Source organism: Meleagris gallopavo, chromosome 15 (genome assembly GCF_905368555.1).
Source record: "Meleagris gallopavo chromosome 15, MGAL_WU_HG_1.1, whole genome shotgun sequence".
NCBI lineage: Eukaryota > Metazoa > Chordata > Aves > Galliformes > Phasianidae > Meleagris > Meleagris gallopavo.
In genome coordinates this window covers 14,630,251-14,645,996 of record NC_139418.1, presented here as the reverse complement: position 1 = coordinate 14,645,996, position 15,746 = coordinate 14,630,251, and the positions used below count along the sequence as shown (strand labels likewise).

Sequence of the window (15,746 nt, the reverse complement as noted above, 5' to 3'; positions counted from 1 at the left end):
TCTGAAAGACAGCATCATCGCTAGCTCTGCATCATTATTCACAGTAATTGCTGTGCTTTCATTGCTGGTCTCTGTATTCAGTTTTTATGCATTTGTGAAACAGAATTTTGAGAGAAATTACGGACATTTGGAAAAACATTACTGTGAATCAGATCCATTTACTCCTGGATGCTTTATTCTTTTGTTCAGTTTTTTTCTCGAATCTATGGTCAGAAGTGACATAGTGAGAGAGCTCCAAAAGTAAAATATCAGAGCTTCCCCAGCTACATGCATGTTTTCATCCTGGGATGAGCACAAAGCACTGGGGAAATCAGCAGGACCTGATTACTCAAGAAAAAGAGGGTAGAGTGGTACTCAGTGACATGGTTTAGTGGGCATGGTTAATGATTGGATTTGATGATGATGTGAGTGGTCTTTTCCAATCTTTATGATTCGATGATCTGCTGGCATAGCTAGATGGCAGCTCTTGGACTTTGGAGAGATGTATTAAGTGATGTTTTGTGTTTGAGATTCAAGAAAGGGAGAGAAAACCCTACTTGTGCTTTTGCAGCAAAGATAAGGGGAAGCTCCTGGCAGTGGTGCCAGAATGCTTCTAAGTTGTCTCTTACTCTGCCTTTTAAGTTTCAAGAGAAATAAACAACTATAATTTTCTCTGAATTAACATATGGTGGCTATATGTGTATTAAAGTTCTTTGCCAGTCTTTGTCCATTTAAACCTATGAGCAAATGATATGCTTACTGAGAAGCATTTATACTAAGTGCATGCTGGAGTCTCATTTCAGGCTTTGTGTCAGCGCAGGGGAGCTCATCTGGGGCTGGGATGGTTGAACTAGATGATCTTAGTGGTCTTAGGATCTTAGGATTTTTTGAGTCTCTGCTGGGCCATGTTGAGCTGTTGCTCAGATCCAACTTTGGCCATGTTCCTTTCTGCTCCCCAGCCTGGGGTTTGATTTATTGGCCAAAATTTTGCATCCAGAAGTCAAGGTGGAAAGTGATTGTATATGAGTCTTCATGGCAACATCTGCAGGGGTAAACTGAAGGCCAGATGGCATCTTTGGTCTTGTTCATGGATGCTCCATCCATCCTCATGGTCATGAGGTGACTGGCTGGTGCTGATGGGGTGGGGGGGTCATCCAACCCCATGCAGCCCCTCCTGCTTCCCATGCGACGTGCAGAGCAGATCTTATAGAAAGGACCTGAAAGCAACAAAGCTGTCCTTGTTTAATCCATTCTGGGTGGTGATTTTTCATTCCTCTGTAAAGGACACAACTACCTCAGAAGCTTTGAGGAAAATAGTGCTGATCACAGTATTCACATGTCCCTTTGGTAAACTAAGAAAAAGGGAGAAAGAAAGCAGCTCTTGGTTTTCCTTTATCTCTGTAGCTGGGTTTATTTGAACAATCCATCAAGACGTATCTCACCAACAGCATCATTTAAGCTGAAATAGGAGAGTCACTATTAGTCTTGAAAATTCCTAAGATAAACAGCTCTTGACATTTAATTTTTAGTGGCCAACGAAAAAATAAATTACCGAGCAAACATCATGCAGAAAATATTTAAGCAAAGGAGAAATAGAGATCTCTGTATGGGTTCCTGACCCTATACCAGGACCATGTATTTTACATTTTGTGTTTAGTTTTGTACTTTGTACGACAGAGAGTGGAGTTTGTACTGATTCCTTAGGGCACAATTTAAGCATAGCTAAAGATGGAGCATCTGTTGAATGCCTCTTTGGTCAGTAAGCATTATAAGATATATTTTTATTAAACATTCCCAACCCTCTCCATTTACATCCTTGCTGCTGAGAACAGTAGGCTCATGAGTTACTATCAGCAGGACGCACCAGGGTTAGCTGTGCAGGAGGATGCAAGTATTATTTGAGTGAACACATGGGATAGGCCATGTGAGGAGCTTTGCCTGTCTTTGCCTGTTTTGGTGTCCTTTTGCTCTGTTTGTTTGTCCACTGTTCTGAATGAGTCTGAAGTGCTGAGGTCCTGTGCTTGGCTGGGGTTCTCACTACTGCTACCGCTCAAATAGTAGATCCAGTGAAGGAAAACATGGTTGAAAGATGCTCTCACTTACAACAGAACTATTTTGATTGTCTCCGGTGATTCATGTGGAGCTCTCAAGTTTGGGTACCAATTAATTAATTGTGCTTTTCATTTTTATCTGATGGGCGCCGTAGTACAAACAGTGAGATGAGGCTGGGAGTGAGCATCCCTTGCTGGAAACCAAATACGGAACAGCAGATGCTAGAGATGGTGCTGAGAGATTGGATTTGATTAACTCTTTTGCATTGTGAGCGCTGTAAATTTGGGAACTGGGTGGGCCAGGCTGAAAAAGAGAGGTGGCAGATGGGACAAAGCGGGGGGTGATTAATAGAAATATAAGCAAACAGCCTTGTATTAGCTTCTGCTGCTTGTTTTGCAAAGTGCAGACTGAAGATGGAAGTAGAGGGAGGTGGCACAGATGGGAAGAGGGCTGAGAACCTTGTGAGCTCCAAATTGAGACAAGGCACAGGGGATGTGAAGGTGATCAAATCTCACTGGTGGGTCAGGGGCAGAGGCATCAGTGGCAGGGTGCAGGTCAGAGCAAAGCTGCCTTTTTCATGCTTTGGTCTGGAAGGAGTATTTGTAGTGGAGCCTGAGTAGTTTCTAATGACAACCAAGGAGGAGTTGGAAGTGATGGGATACGGAAAGTGTTTTTGTTTTTTTTCCCCCTCATTTCTTAATTAGTGGAGGAAGCAGAAGGGGTGTTGCGAGGGTCGACTCTGGTTAGGGGCCAGTGTTAGCATTTAGAAGCACTTACTGACACTGCATCACTGGGGAGTGAAGCAGAAAGGGAAATAATAATAATTAAAAAGGGATAAATAGGAGCATAGACTGTAAGTGTGCCCCATGGAAGTGGAACTACAGAGAAATGTTAGCTAGGCACCCAGACAGGTGTAATGGCAGTGGCAACCTTTTAGAACAGTAAGAAACCTCGAGCATGAGATTATTCAATAAAGAGCTTACAGCAGGGAACCGCAGGGGTAGTGCTGTCCAAATGACATCATTTACCTCTCCACTTGTTATCATTCATTAGACCATGTTATGCTGTAGATTTTATTATATGCTGCTTAACTGCAAAGCTGACCCGTGCTGTGGCAGGTACAGCGCAAGGACAAAAAAAGACCCCAAACCCAATAAAAATACCAAACCACCATTCGTTCCCAAGGAGTTTGTGATGGAAAGAGTGTTCCTGTGAAAAACTGCATTGTCAGCTCTGTGTTGGAAGATAGTGACAGGCAGACGGTGTGTTTCTCCAGGTTCACAGTTTTGTAACCAGACAAATTAAATTAAACATATGAAGTAGAAATGATTGTTGGATGAGTAGGCTGCAAGTAGAACCTGAGGAAATGAGATAAATGGAGTGGCTTTAATTTTTCAAGGGGAAAACGTTAATTTTAGTGGTACAGAAGGACCGGAGGGGGTTACATTTGGTCTTAGATTTTAGTAAGCACCAAATCTTACACATTCTAACCCAAATAGGAAAACACCACATGGCCTGGTTGTTTGCTTGGCTTTCATTTGAAACCCAATGAAATCTGGCAACCAGTTTTTTTTTGTCTCAAAAGATTCTTCTGGTGTGGAACCCAAAAATTCAGCATGTGAGAAATCTCAGAAAAGAGAAGGATTCTGCAAAGGCACTGTGGCTATCCAGAGCTTCTTGGAGGAGCATTCAAACCCTAAACCCTGCCATTCACATGCAAAAATATGTTGCAGTCATCAATTTCCTCAATTTATTCTGGGTTAATTGGTTTTATTTTGGAGAATGGGCCTTATTCAATAGAATCTGTCACCTTATTTGGCTTCCATAAAGTCCCTGTTAGCTGGAGAAGTTTCCTCCTTTGTTCCATTACATTTAACAGCAGGAGTGAATTTTCCTCTCTCAACTTGCAGATTAACCATTAGAGTTTGTTAAAAAAAATATGTATATATTGTCCAACAGGGTTAAGTCATTCCACTCAAGATGGACTTGACATTTCCCTGCCAATTATGAATTTTCATGAATTTCAAAATATGTTTTATGCTGATAAAGCTTCTTAAAGCATTTCCTCTAGAACTGTTTTAAAGAAAGTAGCACTTAATAAGTCCTTTGGAGTACTTTATGTGCCATGGCTTTTCCTATAAATATTCGCCAGTTCATTATTGTCACTGAACTTCAAAGGTGGGTAGGTGTTGATTATTTTTACCAGTTAAAAGAGAAAAGTCTCAGGTACCTGCACACCCTGAATAAGCTCATGAAGCAATCTGCAGCTTTCAGGTTGGCCATTTTTTGCCCAGCTTTCTGCTTCCTCTTCATTAGTCTTCATTTTTTGCCACTTTTATTTTATGTCACTGCCTGTAAAAGGCACTTGACTGAGAGCAGTCCCTATCCTCCTGGCTCAGAAGGCTTTTTCACCCCATAGAACTTTAGAAAATGCCACGCTTGGGGTTAACACAGCCCTGGGTGGCTGGTTGAGGGCCGAGCAAATCCATGCTGCTCCATGGGTCAGCCCAAATGCAATGGCTCCATCTGCACAATAGAGTGACCTCTTGCACAGGTTGCCTACGCTGTCTTCAATCACCATTGTTCTGGCTCCTCTCTCCAAGTGCCTGCAGCCTTGGGGTGACAAGGTCTCATGTTCTGATAAATATATAACATCATCTTTCTGTGACACAGAACACCCCAACGCGTTGCATCATCTCGCCTTGGCCATGGCTCAGGAGATCCTGGATGTGGCCTCCAGCTAATCCTGAAATTTCAGAGTATCCGTTATTTCTGAATATCACAAATGAGTTTGCTAACTGGGGAAAAACAAGTCTATTGCCATGGGGAATGTTTGAAGAGATCAAAAAAGGGACATGCTATATGACAAATGACACTTAGCAATGCCAAGAGCTACAAGAATGTTCATTAGTGGCAGAGGTTACTTGCTGCTGGTGTTGCAGAAGTCCGGAATGTTGAAGGACTGGAAAAGCTTGAACTGCATTTTCAGCTTCGTAAGGGAAAAAGGAAAAAAAAAAAAAAAAAAAGAACCACCATAAAACGTGTGATTCATTACTTAAAATAAGACAGTGGGTAGGAAGTGAGGGAGGGTGACTCTCATGCATTTAATTGGAAATATGTCCAAAGACCCATCTGGCATGGCTGTAGGAGAGGGCAGAGCCAACACTGCTGAGCTGCACCTTGGCTCCTCTCCAGCATCACCTGGATGTCTCTGGGCTGAGGCCAGTTTGGGAACTGGGTTAGGCTGAAGTGGAAGCAATTAATTTCTAGTGGGCAGCAAGAGGGTTTTAATACTCGTAGCACTGAGAATTCACACCCTGTGTGGTTTGTGCTGATCTCTCAGTGGATAAATGCCCTGGGGAATCTGACTGTGAGTAACTGAAGCAGGCAGCTCCAGATTTTTGGGCTGTCTGGGGTTGCACTGCTTGCAGGCACGGTGTGATCACCCAGCACTGCTGCGGGTGGCTGAGATGGGATCAGCTCCAGGTAGTGGTGAAATCTTGGGGCATTGCGTTGTCTGGCACAAAACCTTGCTGGAGGAGAGACTGGAACAGCAGAATTTGCTCATGATGGATGATCTCTAATTTGTTTCCGCTGGAAAAGGTTGTGGAGACAAGGTTACCCTATAAATAATGTTTAGAGCGTAATTTTGTTAAATATCCTTCTCCTGCAGGAATAAATAATGTGCTCTCTTCTTTCATTATGTCAGAGAGTCAGTAACACATCCTCAGGTCCTATGCTGTCATTTATTTTATATAATACGTCTGTGTATCTGAATTCTGTGTGCGTGTTTACCAGGAGGAAGAAAACTCACCGAGTGATGCCTGATCCAGCTACGATCCTCACAGAGCTGATAATCCTATCAGAAGCACAGCTCTCAGACTGATGGTTGCCAGCTCCAAAATGTCACCAGGTGATGGGCAGTGGGGCCAACGCAGACCTGGATGGGCTCGGGGTTTATTTCAAGGGATTCATTTGTAACAGATATTTGACAATGCCATCATATTGATTGTGAAAACAACCCGTTGTGACAAACCTCTGGATGTTTCAGAGTGATTATTCCACCACAGGCCTCTGTGCTCCTTCTGTAGCCACACTGCTCAGATGTAACTTCTAAATACCCAGCAGAATAATCTCTGCTATTGTGTGGCAGTGCGAGTTTAGCAATGAGCCCATCCCAGCCCATCGGGCTCTCAGCCAACAGAATGAGTGACATCTCTGATCCAGGCTTCACCTCTTAGACAAGGAGAAATGTCAACCTTCAATCAACGAGTTAGGGTGTTTGTCATTTAAAAGAGACTGAGGCAGGAGGAAAGAGTCTTTTGTTTAAGTCTGCTTTCCATAGCTCGATAGGCTGGGGAGCAATTTCCCACCTTACAGCAGGTTTGCTGTAGTGAGGTCGCTGGGGTCCCAAGAAAGCAGCATCATCTGCTCCATGTGTAGTGTGCTGCAAACACTGTCTGGAAGACTTGCTCAGAGGGCATCACCTAGAGGTGTTTTGCCCAGGGCAGTGCAGTGAAGGTTTAGCAGCAGATCTCAGCAGCCTGGCTGGTTTGGCTGAGTGCATCCCAGAGCAAGATGAATCCCAGTGCTCAGAGCAGGTTGGCCCCGTTATCAACGCTTACCTCAGCACCCTCGCAGCATGAAAGATGGGTGAGTCTGCTGTCTGCGGGCACAGCAAGTCAGTCTGCTCCAAGAGCTTGGGGTTATGTCTCCTCTGGGAGCAGGCAGAGCCAGTGAATATTGCTTTCCTCTATACCCTCAGAGATAGAAATGCTGAAGATCTGTATGGATGTCTCCCAATAACAACAGGAACTCACATTAACAACCACCCAGCTGCAGTCCTGAAAGCTAGAAGGACATAAAGGTGCAGGTAACATAACCTGATGCATTCTACATGGGGAAGCAAATAGGCATTCCAATTGCCCATCAGTTATTAGATCATATCAGCATGTTTGTCCAGCCAGGAAGGAAATGTTGTGTTGATATTTATGGAAATTAACTGGATTCTCAGTGTAAGAGCTGACATCTAGCTTGAGCCAAAAAAAAAATTCCCCTCCTGGACCTTTTAAAACCATTATAGGGAAACGAAGGAACTACTGGCATTAAGAAACTATGCAAAGATGAAATGAGTTTGTTGGTCCCGCCCAGGAGAGTCAGAGAAGCTTAAGGTTGGGTCCTAATTGATTTTGGTTCTTTAAGGAAATCTGAGGCCCTGCCACAGACTGGCAGCAGGTGAAGGACTTCAAGCCACTCTATGACTCTGTGCTGGTTCTGTGACTGCCATGAGCACAGTGATGTGCCTGCTCTTGGAACTGTGGGCCGAACTCCTGGCATCACTCCACTTGTCTAACGGGTAAACTAACATGATAGGTGGGAAACTACCTTAATTGCAAAGTCTTTTTGGCTTCAAAATGCATTCCTGCCTCTCTAGAGTGGTGCTGCAAATGAGAGAGACTTGCCGAGGAGCAAAGTGCAGCAGTTCTTGCTCAGCAGGTCATTTCTTGCCAGTTCAGAAGTCTGGAAATCACAGACTGCAGAAGCACGCTGTCTTAACCTTAACCACAGATGTGCTGCCATAATTGCAGGTGTCGTTTAAGCGTGGAGCCAGGTTGTAACTGGCTCTTTTTCCCTGCTGGAATTAATGAATAAATCCTGCAGCATCGTTGACTGAGCAAATCAGCAGTCAGTTAAGTGCGTCCTGTCAGCAGAAGGTAATTTTAATGCTAGGCCAGTGGTCTCTCTAATTAAAACAAGCATTTATTACTTGTTTTTGGGATTGTTTCCAAGAAGGAAAACAGAGTTCAGAAAGGCTTTCAGAGCTGATTGCCTTCTATGACCTGGTCTGTGCTTGAGGCTGATATGAGGAGGGGGAGAGAGCAGAATGAAGGATGAGGAGGAGCAGAAAGCGTTGAAAAGCTCAGATTAGTCTCTTCAGTAGAAGAGAAACAAATCAGTGCCAAGAATTAGAGAAAGAACAGACAAGGAGAGAACAGAAAGAGGAGCAGAACAAAAAAGAAGACAGACAAGACGTGACAGATTGGGAGGGAGGATGGTAAAAGGCAGCTGAGTGACAGGTAGGGTGCCAATATAGACATGAAGACACCATCATGGGAGTCTCTATGGGAGGCTAGAGAAGCACCTGATGATGGTGACATTGGTGTGGCTGTTGCTGTTTGCAGTGGAGATGGGGGAGGTGGTCCCTGGAGGTCTCCTCCAGCTCTGCTAGCAGTCAAGCATTCCATAGCCTTGTTGTCAGCCTGTATCCCACAGCAGCATTCAGTGCAATGGGATCACAAGTGGGCAGTATCTCCTCCCTTGTTCCTTGCTGGTCAATGCTGGGAGTTACCCAGCTGAGGGCCAGGCCTGGCCAGCAAAGCAGTTCGTTGCACGGTGTCTGTAGAGAGAGAAAAACTCAGGACTCCCATGGAAACTAGAGGAAGATCTATCCTACAGACCATTTCAAGTGCTGATATCATCAGTTTGGACATGATATTGTCGAGTGCATTTCCTGATGCCACCAAGATAAGACCACGTTCAGGCTGCACAAGGTCTGTAGGCAGACATCCTCAGATGATTTGGCACTAGAGGAAAATTAGGAGAACTTTTCAGCATCCTAATGCTTGTGAGCAGGAACAGCAGGCTTCAAACCTAAATAGGAGTTGAGAGGAGCTGTTAAGTGCTCGATTAGATGTGCATCCCTTACACTGTTATGGGTGGACAAGTAGCAGGCACTGTATTCATGAGCAGTCAGGATGATTTTCCCTAGTTTTCCACTGCAGAAAAACTCTCAGGATTCCCTGGTGAGTAGTGTGGCCCGTGTGCTGTTCAATAGAAGCTTAGGTAAATTCCTTATTTTCATTCAATTCCTGGGGACTTTCTTGTCTTTGACATTGAAGCAAATTGCCAAGAGTGGCAGAGAGTGACCACAAAATACTCAAACACCAGACACCATTGCTTGCATGCTGCAGAGTACTGACTATTCTTGTATTAGAACGTTTGATTGAATGTCATGGTGATGGGTGTAATGTTTTCCTCCCTCCTGTAACTGGTTTGCACCGTATAGAAATCAAAATCCACTTTTGAAATTACTCTGGACACTGCGTGTTGTAATGGAGCTGCATATGGGATGATGCACAGCACCTCTGTGGCTTTCTGCTCCTATGGAGGAGTCAGCACCATGCAGGATGGGGCCCTGTGGTGGCATCAGTTACCGAGGAAACTGCCTCTATAGAAGTGAAACACGTTTCTATTAGCAACAGCAGCTCCAGCATGTGTGTTAGAGCATTTAAACACCTCATTATTGAACTGCATTTGTTTGTGGGCTTTTACACCTCTGCAGGCTGTACAGTGTGAGGTGAGAAAGTGGGCAGGTGTTGGAGCAGGAGGGGAGAGCACAGTTCCCACATGCACCTGGGAGGGAACCAGGGAGCTGCACACACCAGCAGAGCAGGACCAATCTTAGAAAAGCAGGGTCTTGGGCACCACATGGCACCCCAAATGGGGGAGCACCGACCCCATAAGGAGGGATTGGGTGCATGAGGGGCAGTACTGTGAAGTGACTGCGTGGCAGCGAGGAGTAACTGTGCTTTCATCCACTGTGAGCAAAGATGAAAGGCATGGCTCTCACCTGAGAAAGCAGTTTGGGAAGGTTTTTTCCTATTTACTCCGTGTCCCAAGGAGGCTTTCAAATTTCCTTTGGAAAATAGGCTGCAATCACACAGGGAAATGGTGTGTGAAAGACTGGGGCAGTAATCACCCATGAAATGAACATCCAAAGTGAGATACAGACTATAGGAACGTATTTAATGTGAACTTTGAGTTCCACTGCCAGAAAGGTTGCATCTACAAGCAGGTGTGCTCTCATTAAAGGAAACAAGCCCATGTAGCTCAGAGGGTGCAGGTGGTGAAACTAAAATGCGTTTCATCTCAGGTTCTGACTTCTCCTCGCATGCAGACGTCACCCCCACTAAGCTGATCTGTCATTTTCCGCAGTAGAGAAACTGACTCCAAAAGTAGTGCCGAGTGCTGACAGCTCATTAGGGGCTGTTGTTTGGTAGCTCTCAGCAAGTCATAAAAGCGGAGCCAAACTTAGGGCAGCTCAGGTAGGGAGATAATTTTTGATATCTGAAGCTGTCATTCCTGCACGTTGTACTTTTTTGTTGGGCACTTCTGGACACTTCTGGTACATCCTTCCAGCTGGCATGGCTCGCTTGTTACCAGGCTGACCCAGCATGCCAAACTGTATTTGGTTCTTCCAGAATCGTGGAAATGAGTTGGAAGTGACCCTTGAAGGCCATCTCATCCAACGCCCCTGCAATGAGCAGAGATGCCCACAGCTCAGGCTTGTGGTTTTGCATTTTATTTTGTATTTCTTGTGGTTTTATATGTCATTTTGTTTCCCCGAGAGGCGGAGAGGCTAAACCCATTTGCGTATTGCCATGATTGCAACATGTGACTTTCAAACAGCAAATCAGTTCCCTTTGTGTATTATTGGGTCAGCCATAATGAAGCAAGGGGCGAGGAATGCATCTGAGCCCTTCTTCCTGTGGATGACAGAAACATCTCCAGGGCAAAGCTAGGAGGAGTGTAATCATGCTGCTGTACCCATCTCTAATCGCCTTCATTCTCTGCAGTGAGAAGGTGCTGGTGCTGCTGAGACCCACCTGCCTGCAAATCTGCTTCTCCTGTGCCACCTAATGTTGATGAATTACTATAAATGTGCTTATAATTACTTGCCTAATTATAAGTGCCTTCACAAATGATTTTGCTAGCACTTAATGGAAATAAAGTGAAACATCTGAAGCTGTAGTAATGGAAATACAGAGCAACATGATAGCGTGATATTAACAAAACCAAAGCTGACTGGTGTGATGTTGGTATCTCAAGATCCCATGCACGGGTGGGCAGGCAGGAGACATTGACTGTGCAGCAGTATAGGGTGTGAAGAGGGAAGGGGCACAGGGAGGAGGCAGAACATGGGGACATTGCAGAGGAGAGGAACAATGCAGGGCACGAAGCTCTGGGGGCCTTTCTATAATATCATAGATCACCCCATTTTGGGAGGAATCCATAAGGATCACTGAGTCCAACTCCTGGCTCCACGCAGAAACATGGCACCACCAGAGAAAATACACAAGTGGGTGTGTTTTTCCATCGGCTTGCTATTTTTTCTGTAACTATTTTTTGTTGTTCTTATGCTGACAGGTTCTCTGAATAAGGCCTCTGTTTTCTGCGTCTTTTTTTCTTCTACTATGAAGTGGGAATTGCGGAGCAGTCATTTCTGAATGAAGACATTTCCATTCAACATTTTGGCTTGCCTGTAGTTCATTGAGTGAAGAGGAATTTTCCTTGGCCACCTATAACATATATAATTAGATAATGCATGTAAGTAGCAAAACCTCTTTTATTTTCTAATATCTTCTGTTAAAACATTAAAAGAAAAAGAGGGCAGCAAAACCATAAAACTATCAAGTTGGATGCGTGTGGTCTGGTACGTGGGGGTCCTCAGAGAGAAGTGACATGGAGAAGCCGTGGAGCAATAGGACTCAGCATTGCTGACAGAGAGCAGAGCGCCTTGCAGTAGCCCAGGCCCAGCAGGTGGGGCAGGAAAACTCTCCTCTGGGGTGGGAAGGGTGGAGGTGATGTTAGCCAGACATTGGGGACCCTCCACGGCCCCGCTGACAGCACTTCTGTTTATAAATCAGCATCCACTTCCCAGGAAAATGGTTTTGATGTTGACTTCAGACATCCTCTCGCTGGGAACAGCCCAGCCTTTGCCTTGCCCCAGAGACAATAGAAGGAAGACAAGCACAATGGGCGCATGTGCTAAACACTTTAATGAGCACTTCCACACCATTCTCCCGTGTTTCCCCACATCCCATGAGTCAATAAGCACCTCATGCAGCTTTCTAGATAGTGCACAATAAACTGATACGGCTGTGGCCTAGTCCAAGCATTTGCCCTCGTTCACTGAATAAAAGAATGGAGATGTGAGCTGGTTTTGTTCCCTATATGTTAACTCCATATAACACTCCTAGCAATTTCTTTCCCTCTGTAAACTTTCCACCATGCAATTATACTTAAAGTATTTTAAGTGAAATTATACGCATTTGTGCAAAAGGTGCTGTGACAAATTTATCACAAGTATGCATTTGTGTCCACAAGCAGAGACTTGATTTATCTGCACCTGCAGACAGAGCCCTTGTCTCTCTGGTTCATTTTGAATAGCAAATTAACGAATGTATGTAAATTGCTGGTGATTATACTGCAATTTCCATTGTTCTCCATGTTTGCAGTGCTGCTCTGCGATGCATGGAGCATTCAGTAAGAAGTTCTGCAAGTTCTATGTAAGAAATTCAGCAGTTAGAATTGTTATTTGGGAGAATTCTATTGCCTGGAGACAGGGCTTTTAAATTATGGCTGATGTTTTGCATTGTATATGGAAATTTTTCATCTCCAGCTATCTCAAAGATATTTAGATCAGAAAGACTTAGTTATTCCCAGACCACTCAGGCTTCCTCTTCCAATTCACTCTCCTTGGGAATAGTTCATATGATTTATGTAAATTGCAAATTATCAGGCTTCAGAAAATTTATCTATTTTTAATGATATTTACATACCTTGAGAAACCAGCAACAAGTCCTGAAGGAAGAGATGTGGATATCAAAACCCTACGGAGAGAAAAGGGATGTGAGTAAAGAGGATTTATTTCCCATTTCTTCAGGCATTCATAAATTACGAACGTGTTGCTTTGGGGTAAAATTCTGCCACAAATAAGTAATTGTGTTCAAGAAATGTGTAGATGTTGTACTAAGGGACACAGTTTAGTGGGGAAATAGTGGTGCATGGCTGGACTTAGATGGTCTTGGAGGTCTTTTCCAGTGTTGGTGATTCTATGACTGTATTATGAGAAGCCACTGAGGCCAACTACCACAGTATAGTGGGTCTGGCTCTGAGGCATTGATTGTGCTGGCTCAGGAACTGCTCTGTCACTTCTGTCCTGCCCACTGTCTTACTGTCATTTGATGGATTGACACTTGGACTAGGTGATCTTAGTGGCTTTTTCCAACCTTAATGATTCAATGATTATGTTTTATTAACAGCTTTGCAATCACCTGAGCCTGGGGAAACCTCATATCTCAGCATACATGACCTGATTCTCAACCTCATAGTCTACATCCATGCTAAGGATCACCAGCCCCACTGTCAGCTCTGGGCACTCAGCTCAGCCTTGCTGACTCCTGTTGCCTTCTCTCCACTCTGGGAATTGATTTCCCTGCCAAGGCAACCCAAGATGATGAGGCAGAAGCTATGGCAGCATTGTTCTCATCTTGGTAAATGCTGTGATGTCACCTGTGCTCTTCTAAGCATTTTTCCTCCTTTCATTTCTTGGTGTTCTCTGTTGCCCTTTGTAGCTTTAATCATAAATTTCCCTGTTGTTTACATGATAAACTCCAAACTGTAACTCAGTTGGCAGCTCAGTATCTCTTTAAATCACTTCCAGTTTCTCGTGTGCCATTAATATTTTATTTATGTTGTATTACATTTCGCAATAGTCTCCATGCCAACAGTTCATGCCAGAAGCAATGTATGACAGAATAATTTAAATCCTCAACACTACGAGCACTTTCTCTTTAGGTAGTGTCATTAAGTCAGACTCGGTTTGTCCTTTCTCTTTCAGTGTCAGAGAGCCAAAGCTAGATGTGTTTCTCCTGACACTGCCCTGAAGGGGACAGAGGGAGTGCCAGAGCAGTGCTGTCACCTGCCCCGTGTCTGTGGTGACAGCAGTAAATCTCCCATGGAGAACTCCTCCTGGGGCAGGACCAGAGCAGACATTTGGCACTGCTTTTTGTCGCTCCTTGCCTTTGCAGAGGTGAATGAGGACTTGATTCCAAACCAGCCTGCTGGCATATTGTGAGACCTTCGTTCCTTGAGCCTGTCCCAGCAGGGACCACGGAGCCTGGGCTGGCTGCTGGCTGCTGCTCTTTGGCCCATGGGAGACCTCACAGCACAAAAGAAAGGCAGGAGCATCTTTCTTATGCATGCTGCTCACAGTGTTGTCCACAACTGACCAAAATCCACGGAGAGAGGCAATAGTTTTGCTAGCATAGAGGAAAGATCTTTCCTCGGGACACACGGAAACTCTTACTTGCAGCATTGCACCAGCCTAGCTACACCACTACTTCTCTCATTCCTGTGTAGGTAGAATCTATGTAATGATTTTACTGTTTCACCATTGATGTGGTTTGTTTTTACTGTAGCACTCTATCTACTTCTGCTACTGTTAAACAAATCCTTCTGATGCTGGACCAGAGAAGAAGCCCCTGAGATGTAATACAAAGGTGAGCTTAGCTCCTTCTTAACTGCATGGTCAGTCACTGGCATCACTGGCACAGGCTGCCCAGGGAAGTTGTGGAGTCCCCATGTCTGGAGGTGTCTGAGAACCGTGGAGATGTGGCACATGGGGACATGGTCAGTGGGTACGGTGGGGATTCTATACACATCATCAGGATTGATGGTCATATTTGTAAATCTAAGCCTTATTAGATGTTCAAATAAAGGCTACAGTATGGTTGGTACACAACTCCACAGTCTTCCAGGAGGGGACTACTCTGCTGAGCCTGCTAGACTTCCATCCTGCCTTCTCTGGGTTGATCACACCAGCATGGTAGAAATGCAAACACCAGTAAGAAACAAGTGAAAAAGTTAGTAGAAAAAAAAGAAAATTAAAAAAATGTAAATTATTCGGGTTTATATCGGAGAAGAATCAGCAGAATGCAGTAAAAATGGAGTGTCAGAGGAGAGAGCAGCAGAAAAGCATGAGTGTGTTTCTCTGTGTATGACATAAAGAGGTTGCAAGGCACCCCTATGGGACTCTTTTTGGGAATATGAAGTCTGGACAAAATAATGTAGTAATGAGACTAATCCAATGCCACAGAGGAAACAAGTGGTACTGAAAATCCTTCAGGCTCCTGTGGTCTGGCAGATTCAAGTTTTCAACCACAACGTTCTTAAAATCCCAAGTCTCTAAGACCAAGAGGTGGTATTAATCACAAGTTTGCCAAGGGCATAGATCCAGGAATCACAACTGCCTTCGTCAGCCCCTGTACCAGAGAGGATTAAAGAAAAATGAGTTTACTGGAGGCACTGTGGAGTTGGCACAAATCATCCTGGGGAGGAATCTGTCCATAAATGGTACCTCTGTGCAAACAAATAGAATGGAAGAGAAAGAGCTAGGCAAAAACTGCAGCTTGTGTACATGGCTTCGTTGATCTTTTTGTGCCAATTAATGCCAAGTAAGAATGCCTCCCTGGAGACCACTGAGAGCACTATAGGTAAATTCACTTCACTTGAGATCACAGAGACCTTTGCAGGCTCGTGGTATCCACCCTACTAATCTTCTTGTTTCTCTTGTTAAAAATCTACAGCAGGGAAGAAATTGCTGTGTCCAACTGACACTTGCCATTTATGCTGAGGCAATATCCATCTGTTTAAGCCATCCAAATCTATTCTCTGTCTTGTTATCATTTTTCATTTCTTTGTGAAATGCTTTGTGAAATACAATGGGTGGTGTTCTCACTTATTTTTCCCAACTAGCAATTGCTTTGCAGATCAAGCTGCAAGCAGTCCTATGACTTCCTGACACGGCAGGGTTATGAAAGTCCTGCCAAAGTGTCATGCAGTCTCTGCTGTGAAATCTGACAGTTGAAGAG

General features: G+C 44.3%; 1 long non-coding RNA gene across 50 annotated transcripts in view; it reads left to right on the top strand.

Annotated features, from left to right (window-relative positions):
- Positions 1 to 15,746, top strand: part of LOC116217216 (uncharacterized) — a 41,013-nt gene that overhangs the window by 14,729 nt on the left and 10,538 nt on the right. For 42 of the 50 annotated variants that reach the window (XR_014886616.1, XR_014886602.1, XR_014886611.1 and 39 more), the window contains 5 exons: positions 5,830 to 5,944; positions 6,797 to 6,904; positions 7,234 to 7,387; positions 11,239 to 13,367; positions 14,295 to 14,375. This is a non-coding gene — a long non-coding RNA (uncharacterized LOC116217216). The remainder of the gene's footprint in view (positions 1 to 5,829; positions 5,945 to 6,796; positions 6,905 to 7,233; positions 7,388 to 11,238; positions 13,368 to 14,294; positions 14,376 to 15,746) is intronic. The other 8 variants (XR_014886635.1, XR_014886622.1, XR_014886599.1 and 5 more) reach the window with 7 other exon arrangements.